Source organism: Ochotona princeps, chromosome 2 (assembly GCF_030435755.1).
Source record: "Ochotona princeps isolate mOchPri1 chromosome 2, mOchPri1.hap1, whole genome shotgun sequence".
Classification (NCBI taxonomy): Eukaryota; Metazoa; Chordata; class Mammalia; order Lagomorpha; family Ochotonidae; genus Ochotona; species Ochotona princeps.
The window spans coordinates 27,063,832-27,089,598 of record NC_080833.1 but is presented as its reverse complement, the minus strand read 5'-3'; the positions used below and the strand labels follow the sequence as shown (position 1 = coordinate 27,089,598).

At 48.8% G+C, this 25,767-nt stretch overlaps 1 protein-coding gene across 3 annotated transcripts in view; it reads right to left on the bottom strand.

Moving 5' to 3' along the window:
- THRAP3 (thyroid hormone receptor associated protein 3) overlaps positions 1 to 16,107 on the bottom strand; it is a 50,180-nt gene extending 34,073 nt beyond the window's left edge. For 2 of the 3 annotated variants that reach the window (XM_004591579.2, XM_058678939.1), the window contains exon 1: positions 15,963 to 16,107. The gene's annotated coding sequence lies outside the window, so the exon portion shown is untranslated. The remainder of the gene's footprint in view (positions 1 to 15,962) is intronic. The other variant, XM_058678931.1, reaches the window with a different exon arrangement.
- Positions 16,108 to 25,767: the final 9,660 nt, after the last annotated feature.

The window sequence follows — 25,767 nt, the reverse complement described above, 5'->3', positions numbered from 1 at the left end:
CTTCCAATTTACTGCCCTACCCCATCTCCTTCCTTTCTCAGACAATGGCAAAAAGTCTCATTCCAACTCGTGTTCAATTCTCCATCAACTCTGAGACGCTCTCAGTGACTCTGTGACTGCACACAACTGAAGTCCCAGGATATCACCCCTGCCCTCACTTTCTAGGCTCTTTAGCCCCAGCTTGTCTGGCCAGCCACAGGCATGCCTTCCAGCCTCCCCTAAGCAGATGCCAGGGTTATTAGTAAGGAATTTGCACTAACGACAACTGCCCACCTGTCCTTCTACACAATACTAAACTACCCATTTGTTCCACAAAAATGTATCAAATTCCAACGACTTGCCAGGCACTATCGTGAGCACTGAGGATGCCAACACAGAAAAACCCCTTTTAGGGGTGGGCACTGGCTTAGGTTACCAGCCTCTTGGCATGTCCAGGTGTGAAGCCTGGCTCCACTCCTGAATCTACCACCTTCTTGCTGATCGACTGCCGGGGAGGTAGCAACTGACGGCTCAAGCAGCTGGATCCCTGCAGCACTCGGGGGAGAACTGTACTGAATTTCTGCCTCCGAGTATTAGCCTGGCCCAGTCATAGCCTCTATCAGCATTAAGGGAGTGAATCTGCAGGAGCTCTTGGTTTCTTTGCCTTTCAAATAAATAATTTTCAGAATACGCCCCTTCATTTCTAAAACTCATTCCGGGAAGTAGACGGGGGTGCATGAGCAAACACGAACGACAGTTTAACACAAACTGGGGAAGGAAGGTTTCGCATGGGACAGCTGAACAAAGGCTGGAAGAGTCTGCACCTTATCTGAACGCAGAAGGAAAAGCAGAGGAAAGAGAAAAACATGAGTGGTCGGAGGACTGTCCGAGTGGGCAGGCACTGCAAGACACCAGGCCAGCTCTGGTTTTCTTCTGTGTAACGTGGGCAGCCAAGAGAGATCTTCCCCTCCCCCTCAAGGAACCACTCGTATTTTTAAAAACAAAAACTTTCTATGGTATAAGCATGAATAAAACGTGACTTTTGGATGGGACTTGATAGTCTCAACCACTATAAACTAGCAGCATTAACTGACAACAACTTCCACGTTTCTGCTCACCTTCCTGTGCTGCTCATTTCCCCGGGATCCACGCGTCACATTCCCACCCACTCCTGGGCACTGCCACACTGGTGTGCCTGCAATGGAAGTCTACAGGCAGGCTGGTGAGCACGCCTTAAGCAATGGAGTTACAATGGAGAAAGCAGCGGGCCCCGGCACTCCCAAGCGACTTGTACCCACTCCTCATTTCTCATCCTCACTACAAGCTTTGGGACAACAGGTCTCCTGGGAGACCCTATACCCCACAACAAGCAGTTGCCCAGGAAAAACCAAACGAGTTAGCTAATTTCTTAATTCTCAGCCAACCCTTTCCAAGCTTAGACTGAAAGGCTCACATGGGATGTAATGCCCACAACACTCAAAATGGCACTCAGGCAAGACAGAATTACAGATTTTGAAAATAAAAATAGCTCAAATAATTGCACACCAGAGGCCAGGGGCGCAGCTCCCATGTGGGCTGCTTAGAAATCCACATGGAATTCTGCACAAGCCTGGCTGCCAGGATCCCACCTGACCCCACTCCCGCCAGGACAGCCTGCAGTTCGCCTTGGCCCTCTGGAGGCTCCAGAGGGCACTTATTAAAGTGGGGAGGAGACACTGGCCTGCTCTAGCTCAACTACCTGGCAGGACCCAGTAGTTTCTGAACACAGGATTAAGACCCAATTAGCCGGAGCTTCACACTGTGACTGTGGAGTGGAGCACATTAACAGGCCAAGGACAAAAGTAAAATATTGTCTAAAATAACCCAACTAGAGGACAACAGTGCCTCAGACCACACTGTAGCTCAGCATGTTCCCGTTTGCTACACTATATGACCTTAATTAGCAACATAGTTCCCAGATCCAAACCAAGGACAAACATTAATATTCTAGTGCCATGCATTTGTATTTCCTGGGATAACCTAGACAGACTTTGTTTTACCTGGCAATCCTTATTCCGTTCTTGATTTCCCTTCCTCCCTCCCTTCCTTCCTTCCTTCCTTCCTACCTCCCTACCTTGCTTTAACAGAGAAGGTGAGAAACAGAGATCTTCCATTTGTTGCTTTCCTCTCTAGACAGCTACAAGAGCCAGATTGGGAGAGGCTGAATCCTAGAACTCCATTCGTGTTTTCTCATGTGCCTGGCAGGGGCTCAAGCAACCTGACCATCATGGTCAGCGGTCTGGGTCAGAGATGGAGCAACCAGGACTTGAACTGCTGCTCATATGGCTGCCAGAGTCACAGACTTCTCCAGCACCAGCCCAGCCTGGCAACCTTTTACTGAGAAATACACAAAGTTAAAGACAGCCTTGCCGACACCTATCAGGCCTGGGGCCCAGCTGGCCCAGCCACTACTTGCAATGCCAGTATTCCCAACTAGGAACACTAGTTCTAGTCTTGCCTACTTTCCTTCGAATCCAGCTACCTGCTAATATGCTTGGGAAGCTGCAAATAGTCAAGTATTTGGGTACCATCACCCAGCGACCCAGATAAAGCTCCCCATTCCTGGCTTTAGTTTGACCCAAAAGGACAGAAGACAACGCAAACTCCCCTTGACACTCCATCAAACAAACAGTTTAAAAAAAATCAAACCTCAACCCGCTAGGCACAACATATTTACATAACACTCGAAGACTGTTATGTTAAGGTTTCAGATAAATAGAAAAAAAGAAGTGAACAAAGAGGAACAGTATATTCAAGTTCAAAGTATCCAATTTATGACAGAATTAACCACTTTTGAGCATACTCCCCAAAAAAAATTTGACAGTTGAGGGCAAGTGTAGTGGGTGTGGCAGGCTAGTCCTTTGCCTGCAGTGCTGGCATCCCCTACGGGTGCTGGTTAGATCCCAGCTGTTCCAATTCTGGTTCTCCCAAATGAGTACAGTAATTTGATTAGCTACCCACTCATCCCAAGACATTTACACCAGGATAACCAACTCCTAGGCATATACTTTCATTTATCTGTAAACAATCAACAAGAGAGAGACCAAAGTTGATGCCAGAAAAACTTGTCACAAATATGATCACGACACTCTTCCTGCTCATTGAATAATATCCAGTAAGGCACCTTACAATCCCATTCTATCCACTCCATCTTCTGCCACACACTTCTGTTGCTAAACAACGAAACTACCGTTAGAATGAATTTTCTTTACATACTTTCAAACATGTTCTTTCACAGCTTCGAACAGCTTCCTCTCTAACAGTCACTGCTGTCAAAACCTATGCTCTTGTCTCACGCACAAACACAAAGCTCTCCCTCCAGGAACCTCTCCCAATCCTTTCTCATCCTTCCCAAAACTAGCTCAGACCCCAACTCCTGTATCATCATTCCCACATCCTCAGGAGGAGTAAGGGCAGCACATCACTCCATCTTCCACCTCTGCCATTATCACATGGCAAAACCAGGAATGTGCCTAAGGATAAGGATCGTGTCTGTCTTGAATTCTATCACCCCAAATGTCTTTCATCATGATTGTTCAATGTACAAACTTTGACTCCCAAGATAACATCTGAGCAACAGAGAACATATTAAGCAGGAATCTAATGATGTGCCGCATCCCTAAGCACACACCAAGAGGGACTGGCAGTATAACAAGTAAAGCTGCTGCCTGTGTCACCAGCATTCCAGCTGGGTGCCGAATCCAGTCCCAAGTGCTTCACTTCCAACCCAGCTCCCTGCTAACAGCTTGGGAAGGCAGTGGAGGATGGTCCAGGTCGCACTGCACCCAACTTTCTCTACTTTGTCCTCCTGTACTTTACTTCTACAGTAACAAGGCCTCACTCTACACAGATGCCTACTCCTTGTGGCCCAAGCCTGCACATACATCACAGTATATATCATGAACCAATCTGTCCAGCCCAGACACTTACATGATATTGCTAGGGCCAGAATGTCTAGGACTGAATCCTGATCTACCCCTTCCTTAACAAGTATGCATCCTGGGTGTTACCTTCACGCTACCTGCCTCATTTCTATCTCTAAGACACACATTATAATCACATTATAATCACACTGTAGAAAATGAACAAACAGGCCAATACACAAAAAGCACACAGTTGCATGCCACCTACTATGATCAGAAGCACTACCTGAATTTATCTGAAACTGTTACTGAGGGGTTGGTGGGGTGCCACACAGCAGGTTACATTGATGCTGCCTTCCCATATCAGAGAAAAAGTTTAAGCCCCTGCTGCTCCAATTCTAATCCAGCTGCATGCTAATATGTTTGGGAAAGCAACAGAAGATAGCCTAGGTACCTGGGCACCTGCTACCCCTTCCTTGGGGTTGCTGGCTCCTAGCTTCAGTCTGACAAAACCTCAACTATCAGTCATTTTGGGGAGTGAGCCAGTGGATGAAGTACCTCTACCTCCTCTTGTCCATTCCCCCCACCATCATGCTACCTTTCAAATAAATAAAAAATTAAAAAACCACACTCACTGATTGAAACAACTGATCTGAGTCTTGGGAAGGTAAGCAAGATATAAAAAAGCCTCACTGGAAATCAAACTGTTCAAGGGCTGTGCAAGCAATGCTCAGAGTCCAAACTGGAACAGGCTGAAAGGCAACACTCACCAGTCAGCTGAGACGGGTAAGCCACTCCATGTGCCTAGCAGGCAAGTCACTGGGATGCTGAGAAGACAGGCCAGGAGTGCGGACAGAGATAAGCTAGGAAGCTATCAGGTGTGAGGCTCACTTAACAAGATACGTACCTATCATATTTATGACACTACCCTGGCCCTCCACGAGTGTGTGCAACAGGGAGGAGGGGCGTTAGAGAGCCACATTAACACTTGCCAGAATGGAGTGCTACCAGGCAAGTACAGTTTCAAAGGTCACATACAGCTATAAGAACAAAAGCAGGTTTCAGGGGGAAGTCTTGCTCACTTATCAGGCTTCTAAAGAGCAAGTAAAATCTATGTAAGCAAAAATAAGAGGAGTACTGCTGACTAGACACCTGATAGCAGCCAAGCACACACTGCAGATGCATTCACTAACGAACTGAATGGCCTTATCAAAAAGAAAAGAACCAAGGTTTCAAAGCTGAATGATTAAGACCAACATTGAGAAGAGTAAAGCAAAAGGAAGGTGTAATCTGGAGAAAAATTCTCATTTCATTTGATACATTAGCTTGCTCCTGCTGAAAAATTCATCGAAGATTTTTTTTATTGTGTCTAAAATTATAAACTTAGAGGGCATGCACTGTGGTGTAGCAAGTGGGGTCGCTGCCTGCAGTGCTGGCATCCTATATGGGCACAGATTAGTCCTGGCGCTCCACATTCCGATCTGGCTCCCTGCTGATGTGCCTAAGAATAAAAGGACAGCTCAAAGTCCCAAGGCCCTTGAATCCGCATGAAAAAACCACGGGAGAAACTCCTGGCTCCTGATTGGTCCATCTCTGCCCAGCAGCACCAGCAAGTGTATGCAGGTATTGGGTTGGGTGGCCAGCCTAGCAGGCATTCTGGAGGGCCAACTTGACCAGACCAAGGCAGGCACCCACCTGTGAGCATTATTAGTCAATCCAAGAGACCAGGCCATGCCATTTGTCAGTATGAGTGAGGACTGGGGGATAGGGATTGGGGAGTTACCACTGCACTCACCACCATACTTGAGCTGGGTCTGGGGACCAGCCTACAGGATTTGGTGGGAATACCCCCTTCTAGGCAGCTGCATCTACCAGTACTTGTGAGAGCTGGGGATGGGCAGGCCGGACCAGGCCAAGCAGCAGGAGGGTGAGACCCAGGTTCTGAGTCAGTGTGGCAAGGATTCTGAAGGGTCACCACCACCAGACCAAGAAACCTGCTGCACAGTGTGAGTCAGGTCTGCTGGTGGACTGATTTGGATTACCACATTCACATACAAAGGACAGGACATAGCACCCAACAGCGCACAAGGAAGGCAAGGTCTGGAGAAGAGTCTAGCAGGTGTGCATGACAGCCAGCCTGCTGAGGGTTCTGGATGTTCCCCCACCCCCATCCAGGTGGACACACCCACAGACATACATTGGAGATAGGGCTGGTGGCGGAACAGAGCACCCACTGGGGCATAGAGAACAGGGGTTGGCGGAGGGCTGGGTAGAGAGCCCTGGTGGGAAGTGGGGAGTGGGCTCCTTGAACCACATGAGTGCCTCATGGAGAACATCCCACAGATCCATGGTCCAGCCATATTGCTAGACCAGGTCACCACTGTGGCTGACTCTCATGAAAATTAAGAACACACCCAGCCTCCTCTAACCCCACAGAAGATCAAGCATCTCCACAAAGGGTGGAAAGACAGACCAGAGGCACAACACCTCAGGTCCAGTTCTACAGAAGGCACCTAAGCTGTGGGTGCTCTGAGGTAGACAGGCCCTGCAATTCACATAAGGAGAACAACCAAGAGCTACTGGGCAAAGTCACCTCTCACACAATGAGGCCAACAGCCGCTGAAGGGAAAGCCTCTGGCCAGTGATAACGATCCACCAGATGAGGATCAGAATCAGGTCACAAGCAGGAAGTCACACCTCCTCTGCTATACATCAAACCCCACTACCATTCAAATAGCATCTCCAGGCCATTCTTCCCCCAGAAAAGTTTCTCAAGTTCAATCAAGAGACCATCTCCATCCCCTAGCGATAAGGTAGTCAGATAGCAGAGAGGCAGCACCCTCTTCCCCCACCCGTGCGGACACAGCCCGGAAGGGGCACACATCACTCTCACCCTCCCCCCCAGGGATCTGTAATCCCCTCACCACTGCAAGGAATACTGAACAACTAGTTTTAAATACATATAATTAAAATCTTAAAAAACAAGAAATGAAATAAACTACATGTAAAAGCTTTAAAATCCTGAGAACAACAAAGATGAATAAAAATGTCCACAAGCCTTAGAAAATCAAAACCAACTTCTAACTCACATTAGAGACCATACTTTCAATACATATAACCAAAAATTCAAATTCCAGCTTCCAGATTGCCTAACAAGTGAATAACATGAATACAAATGGCAAACACTTCAAGGGTCAAGTTAAAAAGATTTATTAAACATTCAGCAAATGTCTATTATACCACAGGCCCTGTCCTGGAAAGCCAGGAACACAGAGCAGGAGCACAATCCAGGTCTCCCACAGGGTGGAAGGAACTCAGTTATCTGGGGGCAGCATCACTGAGTGCCACAGAAAGCCACTGCCTGCCACCAGCATCCCACAGAGGCACGTTTGAGTCTCAGCTGCTCTACTTCCCATCCAGCTCCCTGCTAATGTGCCTGAGAAAGCAGGGGAAGACAGCCCAGGTCCTCATGGCCCCTGCTGTCCATGTGGGAGACCTGGAGCTCCTGGCTCCAGGGTTAGGCTGGCCCAGTTCTGGTCATTTGGGGAGCAAATCAGCAGACAGAAGCTATCTTTCTCCAACTATGCCTCTCAAACAAATCTAAGAAACCCAAGTTACTTTAGCCACCACCACAGCCTCCCAGCATTCGCACTGAGCAGGAATCTGGAATCAGGACTACAGCCAGGATTCAAACCCAGAACACTCCAACACAGGACAAGAGAAAGGCTAACACTCCTTGCCCCCCAGTCGTCGGTTATCACTTAACTATATTCTTTTCTTTTAAGATTTATGTATTTGTATTGGAAAAGCACGTCTACAGAGAAAAGGAGAGACAGAAAAATCTTCAATCTGCTGATTTACTCCCCAAGTGGTAACAACAGCCAGAGCTGAGCTGATCTGAAGCCAGGAGCTTCTTTCAGGTCTCCCACACGGGTGCAGGGTCCCAAGGCTTTGGTCCGTCCTCAACTGCTTTCCCAGGCCACAAGCAGAAGCTAGATGGGAAGTGGGGTCACCAGGATTAGAACCGGTACCCATATCGAAGCCCTGGGATCCTGGCACATGTAAGGCAAGGACTTTGGCCACTAGGCTACCATGCCAGGCCCCTGAACTATATACTTTAAAATAATTAAAGTATTAAGACTTTGCTACATTTATTTCACCACAAATTTTAGAGAAAAAAGGAAACACATGAAAAGATAGGATAAACACATGTTTAGAAACACAGAATCTACTATAGGCATATGAAAGTTCACTATACAATTCACCTTTTCAGAATACTTCCAGTTTTCCTAAGAAAATGTTAGAAAAATAAAAACCTTTTATTCTGCTAGAATATACTTGATGCAGTGATTAACCACCCTGTCTGAAAGAAACATGGCCCTTCATGAATGATGAAATTTAAAATTCACTTACTAACCTAAACCTCCTGAAGGTGCTGCTGCTGACCACATTTTAGAAAGTTCTTTCTAGCCATGTATAATGAAATCATCACAACAACTCTAATTATATTAACTTGAGGAATAAATTTGCCTACCACAGCCTCAAAATAGACACTGAACAACTAAGCTTTAGCTCACCCACCATAAATATCCAGTAGCTCAGAAGCATTTCAAATTGAAAGAGCAATAAATCAGCCTGCTTCTTAAAAATAACTGGGGGGCAGGGAGGGAGAGGAGCCTCAGCGTAGCACGGTGGGTATGGCTACCACTTGTCTTATCTGAACCCCACACTGAAATCCCTGTAGTCCTGGCTATTCAGCTTGTGCATCCTGGGAGGTGACTGATGACCACAAGTGTTTAGGGCCCCCTGCCAACCAAGTGGAAGACTCAAATGTTCCCGTCGCAGACAGGCCTGCAGCTGGCTGCACAACGCACTTGGGCAGTAAACCAGGACACAAGCTGGCTCTCTCAATCCCAGTATTTCTCTCTGGGCCTTTCAAATACATGGAATATTTTTTTAAAAAATAACTCTTCTAGATAGAAATTAAAAAATTTTTTTTTTTTTTAAAGATTTTATTCATTTTATTACAGCCAGATATACACAGAGGAGGAGAGACAGAGAGGAAGATCTTCCATCCGATGATTCACTCCCCAAGTGAGCCGCAACGGGCCGGTGCGCGCCGATCCGAAGCCGGGAACCAGGAACCTCTTCCGGGTCTCCCACGCGGGTGCAGTGTCCCAATGCATTGGGCCGTCCTCAACTGCTTTCCCAGGCCACAAGCAGGGAGCTGGATGGGAAGTGGAGCTGCCGGGATTAGAACCGGCGCCCATATGGGATCCCGGGGCTTTCAAGGCGAGGACTTTAGCCGCTAGGCCACGCCGCCGGGCCCAGAAATTAAAATTTTAAAAGTACCTCAATCGATAGTGTATAACACATTTTAAAAGATAAATTCATTTATTTGACAGGCAGACTGACCGGAAGGCTAGATAGATAGATCTTTCATCTGTCAGCTCAAATGCCCAGAACAGCAGAAACTGGGCCGGGCTGAGGCAGGAGCTGGAATTCGGCGCCCTCCCTCCTGGCCTCTCCTGTGGGCAGCGTCGGCCATCACCCCATCATCCAAAGCAGCTGGCTCAGCAGTGACACACTCAGGAGTCCCAAGCTGAACCCCAGTGTACCACACCCCTGCCCCGCCATTTTCATTCCAGTAAATGCCTGGCACTTACTGGCATTAAGTTGTTAATGTCTTATGTTTCAATTTCCCAGGGAAAAAAAAAAAAGACTAATCAGACACCAAATGAACTCCTTGCAATAATCCAAATTCTAGTCCCCGCCCAGTTGTTTTTAAGGTAAAGAATAGGGCTAGGTAAAAACGCTGCCCGCAGAGACAGAATCCCCCAAGCCAGCCTGTTGAAGATGCAGTTTCTCCACCTCCAATCCAACCTCTTACTAACACAGCACAAGTCCGCGTGTTTGGGCCCCTGCTCCCCATAGTGACTCAGATGAAGTTCCAGGAGTTCCAGGCTCTGGCCAAGCCCCAGCCATTGCAGGCATTCACTGAGTGGGGCAGCAAATTGAATATCCCTCCCTCTCAACTCTGCTTTTCAAAAAAAAAAATTACTGTTCTTTTTGCTACTGGACAACTCTACACTGACATTTTTTTTAACATTTATTTTTATTACAAAGTCAGATATAGAGAGAGGAAGATCTTCCATCCAATGATTCACTCCCCAAGTGAAAACAACAACCGGTGCTATGCCCATCCAAAGCCAGGAGCCTGGAACCTCCTCCAGGTCTCCCACGTGGGTGCAGGGTCCCAAGGCTGTGGGCCATCCTCAACTACTTTCCCAGGCCACAGGGAGCTGGATGGGGCGAAGTGGAGCTGCCGGAATTAGAACCAGCGCCCACATGGGATCCTGGCGTGTTCAAGGCGAGGACTTTAGCTGCTAGGCCACTGTGCCTGGTCCCTACACTGACACTTGATCCACCTCCTCCACGCCCCCCCGTTTTTCCCTACCCTGATGGCCCACAGCCTAGAAGTCAAAGGCATCATCAATATTCTAAGACACAACCGTCAGATGAACTGGGACCATCTTGGGAGCAGTCCTAAGCAACATTCCAGGGAGGAAACGTGCTGAGTAACTGTTGCTGCACCTCTACTAAATCCTCTACCAATCTATTTATCATTCAACCAACACCACACTGGATTACTGAAAGTAAAGCCATGGACCTGTTGATGTACATTAATTTAAAAACAACTCGTTCTGGGGCCCAGCACGATAGCCTAGTGGCTACAGTCCTTGCCTTGCACACACTGGGATCCTATATGGGCACCAGCTCTAATGCCAGGGGCCCCACTTACCATCCAGTTCCCTGTTTGTGCCCTGGGAAAGCAGGAGGATGGCCCAAAGTCTTGGGACCCTACACCCACGTGGGAGAACTGGAGGAAGCTCCTGGCTTCAGATCAGCTCAGCCCCAGCTATTGTGGCCACTTGGGAAGTGAACCAGCAAACGGGAGATCTTTCTGTCTGTCCTTCTCTCTGTAAATCTTTCCAATAAAAAAATAAATCTTAAAAACAAACAAAAAAAGCACATTAGCTCTGAAGAAGGAGAGCAGAACTACCCCAGCCAAGCACTAACAGGAAATAACTGGGCAAATGAAGACTAAGGGTGGACTACAGCAGCCAATGGACCTTGGAAGGATTTCCACATCCACGGATTGGCGAGATGGACAGCATTTCAGATCTACTGAAACCACTTAAGCAGAACCCTCCAAGCATGCTCTACATCAGCGACCCTGCCTGGGATGATACAATGTGGCTGTCCCGAACCCCAGGGAAGTGAGACCACTGGGGGCTGGGTTCAGCTACTCCCCTTCCCCCAGATACAGAGAAAACATTTTGAAAACAATGGTCTCACCCACTTTCCCCTGACCCTCATTTCTTCACACCCTGATCAACTATGTAAACATCAACAATTTAAAAAGAAAAACTGGTTGGTAAGTTTCCAGCAAAGAGCCAAATTCTCGGTAATCAGACATTCAGCAGTTTCTCTGCTTGGCCTTCTACCTTTGTCACAGGTCAACATTTCGGACGCCACACAGCAAACTTGGCAGAACCAAGGACAACTACCCCACAGGCCAGCTCAAAAAGGCACAGGTGCTTCATTTATTTCTTCCAAAGTTACCTTAAACCATCCTTTTTTCATGAAACAAAGGAAATGAAAATATGGTAATATCATAAGATAACAAAATGACTTTGAACGAGGTCATTAGAGAACTACATCATAAATCAGGACAGGGACAAACTAAAATGACTGTCTCTCATCCAAGTACTAACCAGGCCCGACATTCAACTAAAATGACTGTAACAAACCATACTAAGCATCAAGACACTGCTCCTTGCAACAGATACACAGCAAGCTGCAGTCGGATCTCTGGCAAACCAGAAAGGACATGCCCCAAGGACAGGAACGGCTGTTGCAGAACAGAAATGCAAACCCATGGCAGCCAGGTTTGATTTTTTAAAAGCAAACTTTTATATGAAATTTCCTTATTTTAAAGTATTGACCACTAATCCAAACTTATACCAAACACATCAGAAGACTGGACCTAGTCCCTGAGCCTTCAGCTCTCAACAGCTCATGAAAAGGAAAAAGAAATGCGTCTTGCAGTGGTACAACTCTTAACCTTGGGCCAGTGCTGCAGCACAATGAGCTGGATCACCACTTCCAACCCCGCTCCCTGCTCCTGTGTCCCGGAAGGCAGTAAAAGACAGCACTTTGCCCACCCACAGGGGGGACCCAGACGGAGCTCCAGGCTCCATCTTTTCCTCTACCCATCTCTGTCACTCTGCCAAAGGAAAAAAAAAAAAACCTCTGCAGCAGGAAACACAAATATTATCCTCTGCAAATACTGAAATAAACTACACACCAGGGCCCAGCAGCGTGGCCTAGCGGCTAAAGTCCTCGCCTTGAATGCCTCGGGATCCCATATGGGCGCTGGTTCTAATCCCGGCAGCTCCACTTCCCATCCAGCTCCCTGCTTGTGGCCTGGGAAGGCAGTCAAGGACGGCCCAAAGCTTTGGGACCCTGCACCCGCGTGGGAGACCTGGAGGAGATTCCAGGTTCCTGGCTTCGGATTGGCGCAGCACCGCCCGTTGCAGCTCACTTGGGGAGTGAATCATCGGACGGAAGATCTTCCTCCCTGTCTCTCCTCCTCTCTGTATATCTGACTGTAATAAAATAAATAAATCTTAAAAAAAAAAAATAAAAAATAAACTACACACCAGCCTCCCACTGGAGCATGAGTTCAAATCCCAGATGCTCCACTTCTGATCCAGTTTCTTACCAATGCACCTGGGAAAGTAGTGGAAGGTAAGTCAAGTGCTTGGGGTCCTTCTACTCACATGAGATCCCGATGGGCGGGCTTGTCATCACACACTTGTACATTATTTACTCCACAGCAAATATATAGTTGCCTCCCTACTGTCAAAGGAGGTTGGGAGGAAAGGTTCTGTGACCTGAACTGGGGAGCAATTTATTTTATTTTAATTTTTATACAGATTTATTTTTATTGCAAAGCCAGATATACAGAGAGGAGGAGAGACAGGGAGAAAGATCTTCCATCCAATGATTCATTCCCCAAGTGACCACGATGGCTGGTGCTGTGCCAATCAGAAGCCAGGAGTCTCTTCTGGGTCTCCCACACGGGTGCAGGGTCCCAAGGCTTTTGGCCGTCCTCCACTGCTTTCTCAGGCCACAAGCAGGGAGCTGGATGGGAAGTAGAGCTGCCGGGATTAGAACTGGTGCGCATATGAGATCCTGGCGTGTTCAAAGTGAGGACTTTAGCCACTAGGCCACAGCGCTGGGCCTGAGAAATTTATATTTCAAAATCACGCTTGAAGAGGTGTGGAAAACGAACTCAGGGATGACAATGATAAGGCTCTAAGCTAGTCCAGGCTGGCGATGGGAGTCACCTGGCTTAGAGTGGTGAGAGAGAAAAGGCACAATGGAACAAGGCAGAGCTTGCAGATTAAATGGCCTTAGGTGGTCTCTACAGTGGGACATTCTTTACCTGAGATTTTGGTCCCTGAGGAGCCATGACTGTATCAATTTTTGCAAGGTGGGTAGTTTGACCCCTTCTCCCCCACCTCGCCCCTTCAACTCAGCTTAACCCCTCCCCAGGTGCCAGCCTTACTTGCAGCTTCCCTGTTCCGAAGCACACTTGCTTCTTCCCCTCTTCAGCGCTGGCACTCGGCTCTTCCGCTGGGATGCTTGCTCCCAGTCCCACTAAACTGCTTCCTCACTGTTCCCTGAATAACTAACCCCCTTTAGCTCTCCCCTTCTCAGTGTCTGTCACTTTGAGTCCCCTCTTGAGACCTCCAAGTCACCATTCTCCATCTGTGACATGTTCACCTTTCGCCCTTTCCCACCAACCTTTAAAGTTCCCCAAAGACAAGATCTTGTCTGTTTCGCAGCTGACTTTACCCTCAGAGCCTAGCACAGGGGCTAGTATGGTGGAAGACTTGCATGTGCTGCTTGCTCAATCAGTGCATCAGAACCAAGTCCTGAGCTGACCATAGATGTTTCTAGAACGTGAGGACAGTGAGTGCTGTGGTACAGCAGGTGTCCCATATGGACACCAGTTAGTGCACCAGCTGCTCCGCTTGCAATCCAGCTCCCTGCTAACGGCCTGGGGATAGTGGAGATGGCTCAACTGCTTGGGCCTCACTCAGCACCCACGAGGCTAACCCAGATGACACTCTTGGCTTCAGGCTTTGCAGCCATCTAGAGAACCAGACAACGGATAGAAGTGCTCTAGATCTCTGTCCCTCTATCTCAGTAGCATTGATTTTTCAAGTCAACAAATACATCTTAGAAAAAAAAAAGTGTGAGAATCCACCAAATCAGTAATTGAGAGATTAGTGTTCACCACACTTCCTTCAGAATATCACTACACCTAAGAGAAAATGGTCAACACTCTAAGAGTCTCAGTGATTAAGACTATTTATTCTAAATCACAGAAATAATGTCCATGCGCACTCCTCACCCAGCCTCATCCTTGCCCATCTCTGTGCTAACTGGAGTTGTAATCTTCTCAGGACAAAACAGGTTACTCTTCCAACAATCCACAAGTCACTGGTTAACCCAAACTGAAAAGTACCTGTACTAGGTATAAGGGAGTTACACAGTACCACCAGCACTACTGCTAACGCCAGAGCTACGCTCCCATCTGCAGGCCACAAACACCCAAATGGCGCAAAAAGATTTGAAAAACAAGGAGGAGCTGGAATTATACCAGCAAGATTTTTAAGACTTTCTTGTTGAAACTCTAATGCAGCTCTTTTATAAATGTACTCAAGTCTAAAAGGTTTCAGGACAACTTGTTCTTGATAATTAGCTACAGACACTTGTTCACAAAACACATCTCCCAGAAAAGAGCCAACTGGGCTTGATTTGTTCTACAAGTTGTTCCCGGCAGCCAACTGGATTTTTTTTGGGGGGGGGGGGGATAACAGTCTTCTACAAAAGTAATATACATTAGGCTATACACGAGAGGCACAAACAACATCCCTAACAACAAAGTGCGGGCCATCTAAAGAGGACAAACATGTCGGCACGCTGGCTTTCCATCCAAGCCCACCATCTAGAAATCCACAAATAATGGTAATAGTAACAGTGGCTAAGCAGTCGCCAGACTATTTCATTTAATCCTCATGATAACGGTTTAAAAAAAAGCGGGGAGCAATATTATTCACTGCTATTTTAGAGGCAAGAAAACAGGAGGCACCTAGGAACGGACTCTTGACCTAAAAATCCAAAGCTGGCAGGGCCAAGATGGGAGCCTGGGCAGACAGCCGGGCTCCGGAGGTCCCGCCGCGGGGCCGCCACTAGAAGCTTCCGCGGCGCTCTCCCGGCCAGGCCCTACCAATTCTCCAATCCAATTACCCAGCTCCCCGAGTCAACACCGTCCTCTACCCGCGCCACCCCACCGCCTCTGCGGCCACGCGCCGCCCCCCCCCCAAATGCAGGAAGGGCAAAGAGCCGATCCAAGCGGTGCAGAAGCAAAGGAAATGGCTCCGCAGAAGCAAGCACAAGCCAATTACCAGTGGAATGCAAGCCGGCCTCATCTCCAGCCTCGGGTGGGGGGTGGGGGGGGAAGAGGACCGCTATTATTCCCGGGAATCAGCGTTAATTGAGTGCCAGCGACATGCGCTCCAGGGGAAGGCAGAACCAGGCCAAGGGAGCCCGGGGGTGGGAGGTGGGAATCTGGAGTCCCGGGGGGAAAATAGTCCAAATAATAGGGCTCGCACGATCCAAGAGGGACAAGCGGGAAGCGGAGGCCACCCTGGCAGCCTCCCAAGAGAAGAAAGAAGCCCCCCCCCGCCAAGGGCTGCTCGAGAGACAGGGCCTCGTAAACTAGGCCGGAGCGGGGGGGAAGCCCTGAAGGGCGGGGAGGGGGAGGAGCCCGAGGGCGCGGGGCCCGCTCAGAAGAGGCCGGGGTGGAAGCGCCGGCGAGCGTCTCCGCCATGGGCCTTCCCTGGGACCCCGATTCAGTCTCCACGCAGAAGAGGAACGAGACGAAACGAGCCGACTGAGTTGGCTGAGCTGGCCCGATTCCCATCAGCGGAGCGCACTCACCTGGGCCAGCCGCAGCGATCGCAGCTGCAGCCTCGCAACGGCACAACCGGCCCGAACCTCGCCCCCGCCCGACAGCGCGCCCAGCGTCCCCGCTCTCCAAAGACGGCGGCAGCAGCAGCGTCGTCCCGCTGCCTCCTGGGAAATGTAGTCCTCCTTCCGCTTCTCTCTGCCGACTCGACGGTCTCAGGGACTACGTTTCCCATAAGAAAAAGCGACCGCGGAGCCCGCCGCTTTGCGTCACGCGCCGAGCTTTCGGCCGTCACGTGGGGCCCTCGGTTCCATCCCCTCCCCCGCGCCTGGGTGGCCTGGAGGAAGCGAGAAGGTGGACGGAAGGGGCGGGAGCGTTGCTGACGCCACTGCCCCCACCATTTTGTGACCAGCCTTGAGGGAGGGCCTGGGCCCCAGCCTTGAGGGAGGGCCTGGGCCCCACCCACTAGTTGGTTGGCCTCGGTGGTAGGCTGCGGGTCCCGGATGCATTTGGCGCCTCTCTTTGTAACCTTGAGCAGTCCTGTCCCCAGTCTCAACTTTTTTTCTCCCACGTAAAGTGAGACTCGTCCCTGCCCCTCACAGAGTTGTTGCGAGGTTCTCACAGAGTAAGGCCCTTGGGCGCCTCCGGTACGTTGAGAACGCCACGCAAAATGGAGGGTTTCGGAGTTGGTGGTGGTGGTGTTGCTGATGAGCTCCCGCGTCGGAGCGCCCAGGGGCCGGGACGCTCCCGCCGGCCTCACTTGCCAGGCTCCTCCGCGCTACTGCCTTGATGAGAGCACACAAAGAGGTGTTACGGATCCCGGGACATTTGTGAAAATGGGTGCTCCTTGCCGCCCCAACCAGAAATTTGAAGCCCTGGAACCTGCGTTTCAAACAGACCTCTGAGCCGGCGCTTACGGCTCAGCCAAGTTTTGCACAGGCTGATGTCTGGGGCAGTTCTTGCCCTCGTGAAATCACCAATGTAGGGCCCCTCTTTGGTGCTGCCCCTCCTCCTCCACAGGCCTTCTGCACTTGAATTTCAGGGCCTGCGTTTGGCTTGCCTGCTCATCATCCAAAACAAAGATCAGTTTTTACGGATTTCTCTCTACCTCCGCCCCCTGAGACAAAGGACGCAAAGTGCATATCAATAAATATTTAAAGAATTCTAACTGCTCTTCCTCAGCTAGCTCCAATGGCAGACCAGCCCTAACCCTGCTGGCTTCAGCAGTGGTCCTTGCATACCACGTGCCATTTCCGTTCTTTGAGCATTTCTGACCAGTGACATACTTTGGGTGCTTCTTGTAATGTCTGGCCCAGTTCTGTTTAGGTTGTTGTGAGGTATTTTTGTTTTAAATTATTTATGTGAAAGAGTGACAGAGATGGGGAAAGAGAGCGATCTCCCATCTGCTGACTCACTCCCCAAGCCAGATGATGCAAGATTTCTTCACCATCTTAGCCGAAAGCCAGGAATTCCATCTGGATCTCCAAATAGCTGACTATCTGCTACCTTCCCAGGCACATTAACTGGAAGCTGGGTCCAAAGCAGAGCAGCTGGGGCTCGACTCTGTACTCCAGGAAGAGATGTTGGCATTGAAGGCATTGGCTGGTTTTAACCCACTGCACTACCACACCAACCCCTCTACCTAATTTGTAATTCACGGTTGGGAGGATGGAGGTGTCTGATGTATACCATGCCTGGTTAAAAAAAAAATGTTGTGAACAGTTGTAAACCAGCCAGATACAAAAACTACATGGTCAAGGGCAGACCTTGTGGCACACCAAGTTAAACCACTGCGGGAGACACCTACATTCCACAGTGTGGTTAGAGTCCCAGCTTCTGAGCCAGCTCCCTGCTAATCACCTGGGAAGATATAAAGGCTCAAGTACTTGAGTCCCTGTGGACTAGTTTCGTTGACAGCTGGTATCTTCAGCTTGACCTGGCCCTAGCTGTGGTAGCCATTTTGGGAATGAATGAGATACCAGATATGTTCCACCCTCAGTCTCTCTGCTCTTTGAAGGAAATATCTGTAAGAATTTTTTTTTGAGGTGTAAGTGAATTTTTTTTTTTTAAGATTTATTTTATTTTTATTACAAAGTCAGATATACTGAGAGGAGGAGAGATAGAGAGGAAGTGGAGCTGCCGGGATCAGAACCAGTGGCCACATGGGATCAAGGCGAGGACCTAGCCACTAGGCCACGCTGCCGAGCCCGTAAGTGAATTTTTTTAAAGATTTATTTATTTTTATTACAAAGTCAGATATACAGAGAGGAGGAGAAACAGAGAGGAAGATCTTCCGTCAGATGATTCACTCCCCAAGTGAGCGCAACGGCTGGTGCTGTGCCAATCCAAAGCCAGGAGCCCAGAATTTCTTCTGGGTCTGCTATGTGGGTGCAGGGTCCCAAATCACTGGGCCATCCTTGACTGCTTTCCCAGGCCACAAGCAGGGAGCTGGATGGGAAGTGGAGCTGCCAGGATTAGAACCGGTGCCCATATGGGATCCTGGCGCATTCAAGGCGAGGACTAGGCCACGCTGCTGGGCCCCTAATTTTTTTTTCTTTTCTTGCCTCTGCAAGCATGCTGAATGTTCCTAAAACATGCCAGTCCTTTTGCAAGAAGTGTGGCAAACAGCAGCCCCACAAAGTCACACAGTATAATATAAGAAGGGCAAAGACTCCCTCTATGCCCAGGGGAAATGGTGTTATGATAGGAAGCAGTGTGGCTGTGATGGGCAGACTAAGCTGATTTTCCAGAAAAAAAGGCTAAAACTACAAAGAAGATTGTGCTGACTGTTCCTGCTAGGACAGCAGGTAGATTACATAGGGCTGGCCCACAGACCCACCGATGTCCTCAGGATCTGGCATTGGGAGAGGTTCCGATGGAGGAGCTTGGGGGAACTCCTCTGTTGGGACACAGTTCCTACAGAATACAAGAACCATGATAGGGAGCAGCCCAGACCAGACCAAGAAATGGTACCCACTGGCATACATTTGGCTCAGAATTGGGGAGAACCAGGATGGGCCAGTTCATATCACCTGCTGGCGAATCTAAGCACCAGAATCCAGAATGGAGTGTAGGTCAAGCCAGGTTGGGCTGCAACACAAGCCATTCACATGAGAGCTGAAACTGAGGGCCATCTGGGCTGGGCTAAGCTGTAGCCCCCACTAGTGTGAGCTGGAATTGGGGGTGGGCCAGGCCAGGCCAGGTTATAGCACCCACTGGTAAATGCCGAGGTGAGGCAGGCCATGCCAGACTTGGCCACAGCTTCCAACCAGCACATGTGAGAATCAGGTCTGGGATCACCTCAGATGAAGTTTCTTTGGGGATCCCCCCCAACTGAATCTCTGGACTCAGAACCCTAAACATGGGGAGAATTGCAGGTTCCATAATCTGATCCTGGAGTGTCTGTGTCAGAGCTGGGCCTGACACACACAATCCAGTGGCTTAGATGTGGACAGCATATCCAGGTGCACATAGAGGACATGGGAGTACATTGGAGTCTGCAGAGGACACCTGGTACCACAACAGAGGAAAGAGGACAGAACAAATTGATCAACTACCCCATTCAAGCGCTGGCAATGAAAATCTGGGCTAACGAAGACTCTAGGGTGGACAATGTCTGCCAGTGGATTCTGGAGAGATTATATTGTGCTTTGGAGTGGCGAGATCAGCAATAATTCAGACCTGTTGAACTAACAAAAGCTCTTGAGCAGGACACTCAGAGCATGCTCTATATCAGGGACCCTGGGATGGCGTCAGGTGGCTGTCCTCCATCCCAGGGTACTGAGGTGGTTGGGAGGCTGGGTGTGGCTTCTCCCCTTAATTCCCTCCTTCCCTCAGTCACAGGAAGGAAAAAAAGAGAATGTGGAAATAATAGTCTCACCCACCTTCCTGTGTAACCCTTGATTATCACCATAATCAACTGTGTAAAAATCATCAAAAATAAAAATAATCATCTTAAAAGAAAAGAAAAAGTGCTGAGATTTGAATGTGTAGAATCCAATTGCAGATCAAGAGAATATTGGCTAATAAAAATGTAAATGGGCCCGGCACGGTAGACTAGCAGCCAAAGTCCTAGCCTTGAACGTGCCAGGATTCCATATGGGCACCATTTCTTATCCCAGTGGCTCCACTTCCCATCCAGCTCCCTGCTTGTGCCCTGGGAAAGTAGTCGAGGACAGCCCAAAACCTTGGGACCCCGCACCCACATGGGAGACTTGGAGGCTCCTGGCTCCTGGTTTCGGATTGGCTCAGCTTCAGCTGTTGAGGCCGCTTGGGGAGATAACCATCAGATGGAAGATCTTCCTCTCTGTCTCTCCTCCTCTGTGTATATCTGACTTTCCAGGAAAAATAAAAATAAAGCTTAAAAAAAAAAAAAAAAAAACGCTAGGCCAAACTCCTGCCCCTCATTTGTTTGATTTCATTTCAACTACGTGAAAGAGAGTTAGGAGTGGATATTAACCTTCCATCCATTTAATTCACACCCAAATGCCCACAGCAGCTAGACCTGATTCAGGCCAAAATCAGAAGCCCAGAAGTGTATGCAGGTCTTACATGTGGGTGGCAGGGACTCACAGACTAGGTCCAACTGCCTTCCAGCACACATTAGCAAGAAGTTCAATGGGAAGGAAAGAAGACAAAAATCTAAGCTGGCATTCTAAATAGGAAGTAGATGTTGGCAGCTTAATCAAAATACCCCGATTTCCCCACTTTCACAGTTTTTTAGCAAATTTTATTTGAAAGGCAGAATTATAGAGACAGTGAGAGATTATTCTTTTTTTTAAGACTTATTTATTTTTATTGGAAAGGTGGATATACAGAGAGGAGGAGAGACAGAGAGGAAGATCCTCCATCTGATGGTTCACTCCCCAAGTGGCCACAACAGCTGGAGCTGAGTTAATCTGAAGCCAGGAGCCAAGAGCTCCTCCGGGTCTCCCACGCAGGTGCAGGGTACCAAGGCTTTGGGCCGTCCTCGACTGCTTTCCCAGGCCACAAACAGGGAGCTGGATGGGAAGTGGGTCTGCCGGGATTAGAACTGGCGCCCATATGGGATCCCAGCGCGTGCAAGGCGAGGACCTTAACCACGATGCTATCGTGCCGGGCCCAGTGAGAGATTTTTCATCCACTGGTTTACTCCCCAAATGGCCAAAATAGCCAGGACCAGGCCAGGCAGGAACCAAGAGTTTTATCTGAGTCTCCCACATGAGTACTGGGGCCCAAGGAGTTGGGCCATCTTCCACTGCTTTACTGGATTGGAAGTGGAGAACTGGGCAGGTGCGGTGGCCTAGTGGCTAGTCCTCACCTTGAATGCATCAGGTTTCCATATGGGCGCCGGCTCTAATCCCGGCAGCTCTGCTTCCCATCCAGCTCCCTGCCTGTGGCCTGGGAAAGCCTGCAATAAAAATAAATAAGAGATATATATATATATATAAAGGATGTGGAGAACTGAGACTGGAACCAATACCCATCGCTATGCCCCAGTACTGGTCCCTGCTTTTAGATTTCCAAGTAGTTGGAGAGAAAAAAAAAAGGATACTTACTTAAAAATGTTTTTTTATTTTATTTTTATTGGAAAGTCAGATTCACAGAGGAGAGACAGAGAGAAAGATCTTCCTCTGGTTCACTCCCCAAGTGGCCACGGCAGCCGGTGCTGCACTGATCCGAAGTCAAGAGCCAGGAGCTTCTTCAGGGTCTTCCATGTGGGTGCAGGGTCCCAAGGCTTTGGGCCATCCTTAACTGCCTTCCCAAGCCACAAGCCGGGAGATGAATGGGAAGTGGACAGCCAGAACACAAACTGTCACCCATATGAAATACTAACACATGCAAGGCTAGGACTTTAGCCACGAGGCTACTGTGTCGGGTCCAAAAAGATGCTATTTTGAGACTTGTGTAAAGCAGATGAAATGCAAAGCTAAGGGTCCAGCGCGGTAGCCTAGAAGCTAAAGTCCTCACCTTATATGCGCTGGGATCCCATATGACTGCCAGTTCGTGTCCCAGTGGCCCCACTTTCCATCCAGCTCCCTGCTTGTGGCCTGGGAAAAGCAGTTAAGGACGACCCAAAGCCTTGGGACCCTGCACCCACATGGAAGAGCTGGAGGAAGCTCCTAGCTCCTGACTTCAGATCGGCACAGCACCGGACGCTGTGGCTACTTGGGGAGTGAGCCAGTGGAAGATCTTTCTGTCTTTCCTCCTCTCTGTATATGGGACTTTCTAAGAAAAATAAATAAATCTAAAAAAAAAAAAGTGGAGAGGCAGGCGCTTAAACTGGTGCTTCAACATGGGAAGCCAGCATTACCCACTGCAGCCTAATGCTGCACCACCATATCAACCCATGTTTCTACTGTTTTTTTAGGGTTTATTTATTTACTTATTTGACTAGCATAGTGACAGAGAAAGAAGAGGAGAGACAGAGAAATCTTATGTCTGCTGCTTCATTCCCCAGATGGTGACCCAGCACCAATCAGAACAAAGTTAGGGCTGGCCAGGCCAAAGGCAGGAGCCAGGAACCAGAACCCATAGTTTAGTTTGAAATACATTTATATTTATTTTAATTGTATTTTATTCTTAAAAGATTTGTTGGGCCTGGTGCAGTAGCCTGGTGGGTAAAGCCCTCGCCTTGCACATGCTGGGATCCCATAAGGATGCCAGTTCGTGTCCCAGCTGCTCCACTTCCCTCCCATTCAGCTTCCTACTTGTGACCTGGGAAGGCAGGGAAGGACTGCCCAAAGCCTTGCCCCATGCACCTGCATGGGAGACCCTAAAGAAATTCATGGCTCCTGGCTTTGGATTGACTCAGCTCCAGCCGTTATGGCCACTTGGGGAGTAAACCAGCGGATGGAAGATCTGTATCTCTCCTTCTCTCTGTAAATCTAACTTTCCAGTATAAAAAAAAAAAAAAAAAAAAAAAGATTTGTCTTGTTTATTTGAAAGGCAGAGTTATAGAGAGAGAAGAGAGAGCTCTTTTACCTGCTGGTACATACCCCTAAGGCCACAATTGCCAAGGCTGGGCCAAACGGAAAGCAGGAGCCAGGAACTTCACCCAGGTCTCACACATACTTGCAGGAGCCCGTGCAATCGAGCCATCCTCTGCTGCTGTCCTAGGCATATTACCAAGGCGCCAGATAGCAAGTGGAGCACTTAGGGTTGGAACTGGAGCCCATACGGGATGCCAGTGTCACAGGTGGTAGCTTAACTTATTACACCACAATGTCAGTCCCTGTTTCTACCTTTTTACCCCACACTTCTTCTGCAAATCTCACTACCCTTGTCACAAAGCCCCAGAAGCCTGTGCTTTCTCCCTCAGGGAGCCAGCTCATGAACGAGGTAGTTTGTTCTCTGTCTGCCCGGAGCCTACCAATGAGCTAAGCACAGAACTGGTGGCAGTAACTGTGACCTGCTTCCTCCTTCCATGTATAATTTCTGCTGGAATTGCCTCTGTTCCTTCTCATCATCCAGGTTCAAAATCTCTGAGGGGGTTAGGATTTGGGCTACCGGTTTAGACAGATACCCATGAGAGTGCTTGGGTTGGATACCTAGCTCTAGCCCTGACCCAAGCATCCTGTTACTGCAGACCCTGGTACACAGAGGTGATGGTCCAAGCAGTGGGGTTCCTAGATTGGGTTCCTAGATTGGGTTCCAAGCTTCAGACTTTGATCTAGTCCTTCCCCGGCCATTTTGGGCATTTGGGGAGTGAATTGGTAAATGAGCTCTCTCTCTCTCTTAAATAATTTAATTGAGGACACGGCATGGTAGCCTAGTGGCTAAAGTCCTCACCTTGCAGAGGCTGGGATCCCATATGAGCGCCAGTTCGTATCCTAGTGGTCCTACTTCCCATCCAGCTTGTGGCCTGGGAAAGCAGTTGAGGATGGTCCAGAGCCGTGGGACACTGTGCCCAGGTGGGAGACCCAGAAGAAGCTCCTATTTCCTGGCTTCAGACAGGCTCAGCTCCGGCCATTGTGGATGCTTGGGGAGTGAATCATTGTATGGAAGATCTTCCTCTCTGTTTCTCCTCCTCTCTCTGCATATCTGACATTCCAATAAAAAATGAATCCTTAAAAAATAATTTAATTGAAAAATGAATAAAATATACAAGGAATCCTGGCTTTGTCCTTCTACTTCATCCACAAGTTTGAATGAGCCAAGGAGTTCAATATAGTATGTTCCAACATACCTATTGAACCTGCTACCAGCTGCCTCAGGAATATTCATGTCTTCAGACTGCAAAGTGCTTGGAACAGAGAGCCTGGAGTGGAATAAGAGATATAAGATATTGGGGCAGGCTTCACCCCAACAGCACTGGAGACACCCTGAAAGTGAAGGTTAAAGTAGAAAGACTGAGAAGACTAGACTCTTCAGGACTTGTGCAGATCACAAGGAGGGTTTAGGGTTGTAGCACAGTGGCTTAAACTGCTGCTTGGGACACCCACATCCCATATCCAAGTTCCAGTTCAAGTCTCAGCTACTCTGCTTCCTATGCAGCTCCCTGCTAATGTGCCTGAAAAGGCAGAGGACAATGTCCCAGATGCTTGGGCTCACATCACCCATGTAGGAAACCAGCATGGAGTACCTAGCTCAAGGCTTCTGTAGGCATTTGGAGAGTGAGCCAACAGGCGGAAAATCAATCAATCAATCTCTCTCTCAATTCCCCTCTATCTCTGCGTGTGCGATTCTACCTTTCAAATAAGCATTTAAAAAATCCACTATGAGATTAGTAAAAAAGTTGCAAAGTGTTGATTCTGATAAGATCTCTTCCCCGGCCTCCCCGCCTCCCACCTGTCTCCACTGAGCCCTGCTCTAGAAGAGAGTGCTGTTCCCTAGTGCAACTCCAGTGCCATCAGATCAAATCTCAGATCCTCAGTGTGAAGGCCCCTGACTATATTTCTACTTTCACCTTGACTTTCACTTTTTTAAAAAAAAAGTTTTATTTATTTTTATCGGAAAGGCAGATATACAGAGTTTTAGAAGAAGAGACAGAGAGAAAGATCTTCCATCCGCTGGTTGACTCCCACAAGTGGCTGCAATGGCCAGAATTGAGCCTATCTAAAGCTAGGAACCAGGAGCCTCTTCTGGATCTCCCACGTGGGTGCAGTGTCCCAAGGCTTTGGACTGTCTTCAACTGCTTTCCCAGGCCACAGTCAGGGAACTAGAATGGAAGATAAGTAGCTGGGACACGAACCAGTGTTCATGTGGGATTCTGGCACATGCAAGGTGAGGACTTTAGCAACTAGGCAATGGTGCCAGACCCCACTTTCTAAAGCTCTTCAGTGGTGTCAGAATGAAGGACAAGGGGCTGGCACTGTGGCACAGTGCATAAAGATGCCATCTGTGGTGCCAGTATCCCATATGGGCACCAGCTTGATACCCGACTGCCCCACTTCTGATCCAGCTCCCTGCTAATATGCCTGGGAAGGTAGCAGAAGACAGACCAAGTGCTTGGACACTTGCACTCACCTGGAAGCTCCAGAAGAAACAGGAGGCTCCTGGCTCTGGACCCGCCAAGCTCTGCCTATTACTGCCATCTGAGTAGTGAGCCAGCAGATGGAAGATCTCCTGCTCTCACTTGTGACTCCTACACACCCAGTGCTCCTGTCACGTGTGCTCCTCCGGACCACACACTGGGTTTCCTGCCTCCTGTGTGCGTTCACACCCTTCCTCCCCAGAATCCCCATTTATCAAAAGCCTATCTCATCAATTCAAGAACTCACACTCAGCAATACCCCACCGCTTACTCTGAATTTGTCAGGTGCCACCTCACAGTGTGTGATCTTTGCCTGTCTCATCTATCTGTGAACCTGGGAGCAAACAGAGGCATAGAGTACTGCCCAGGCTGTTCAGTATCTG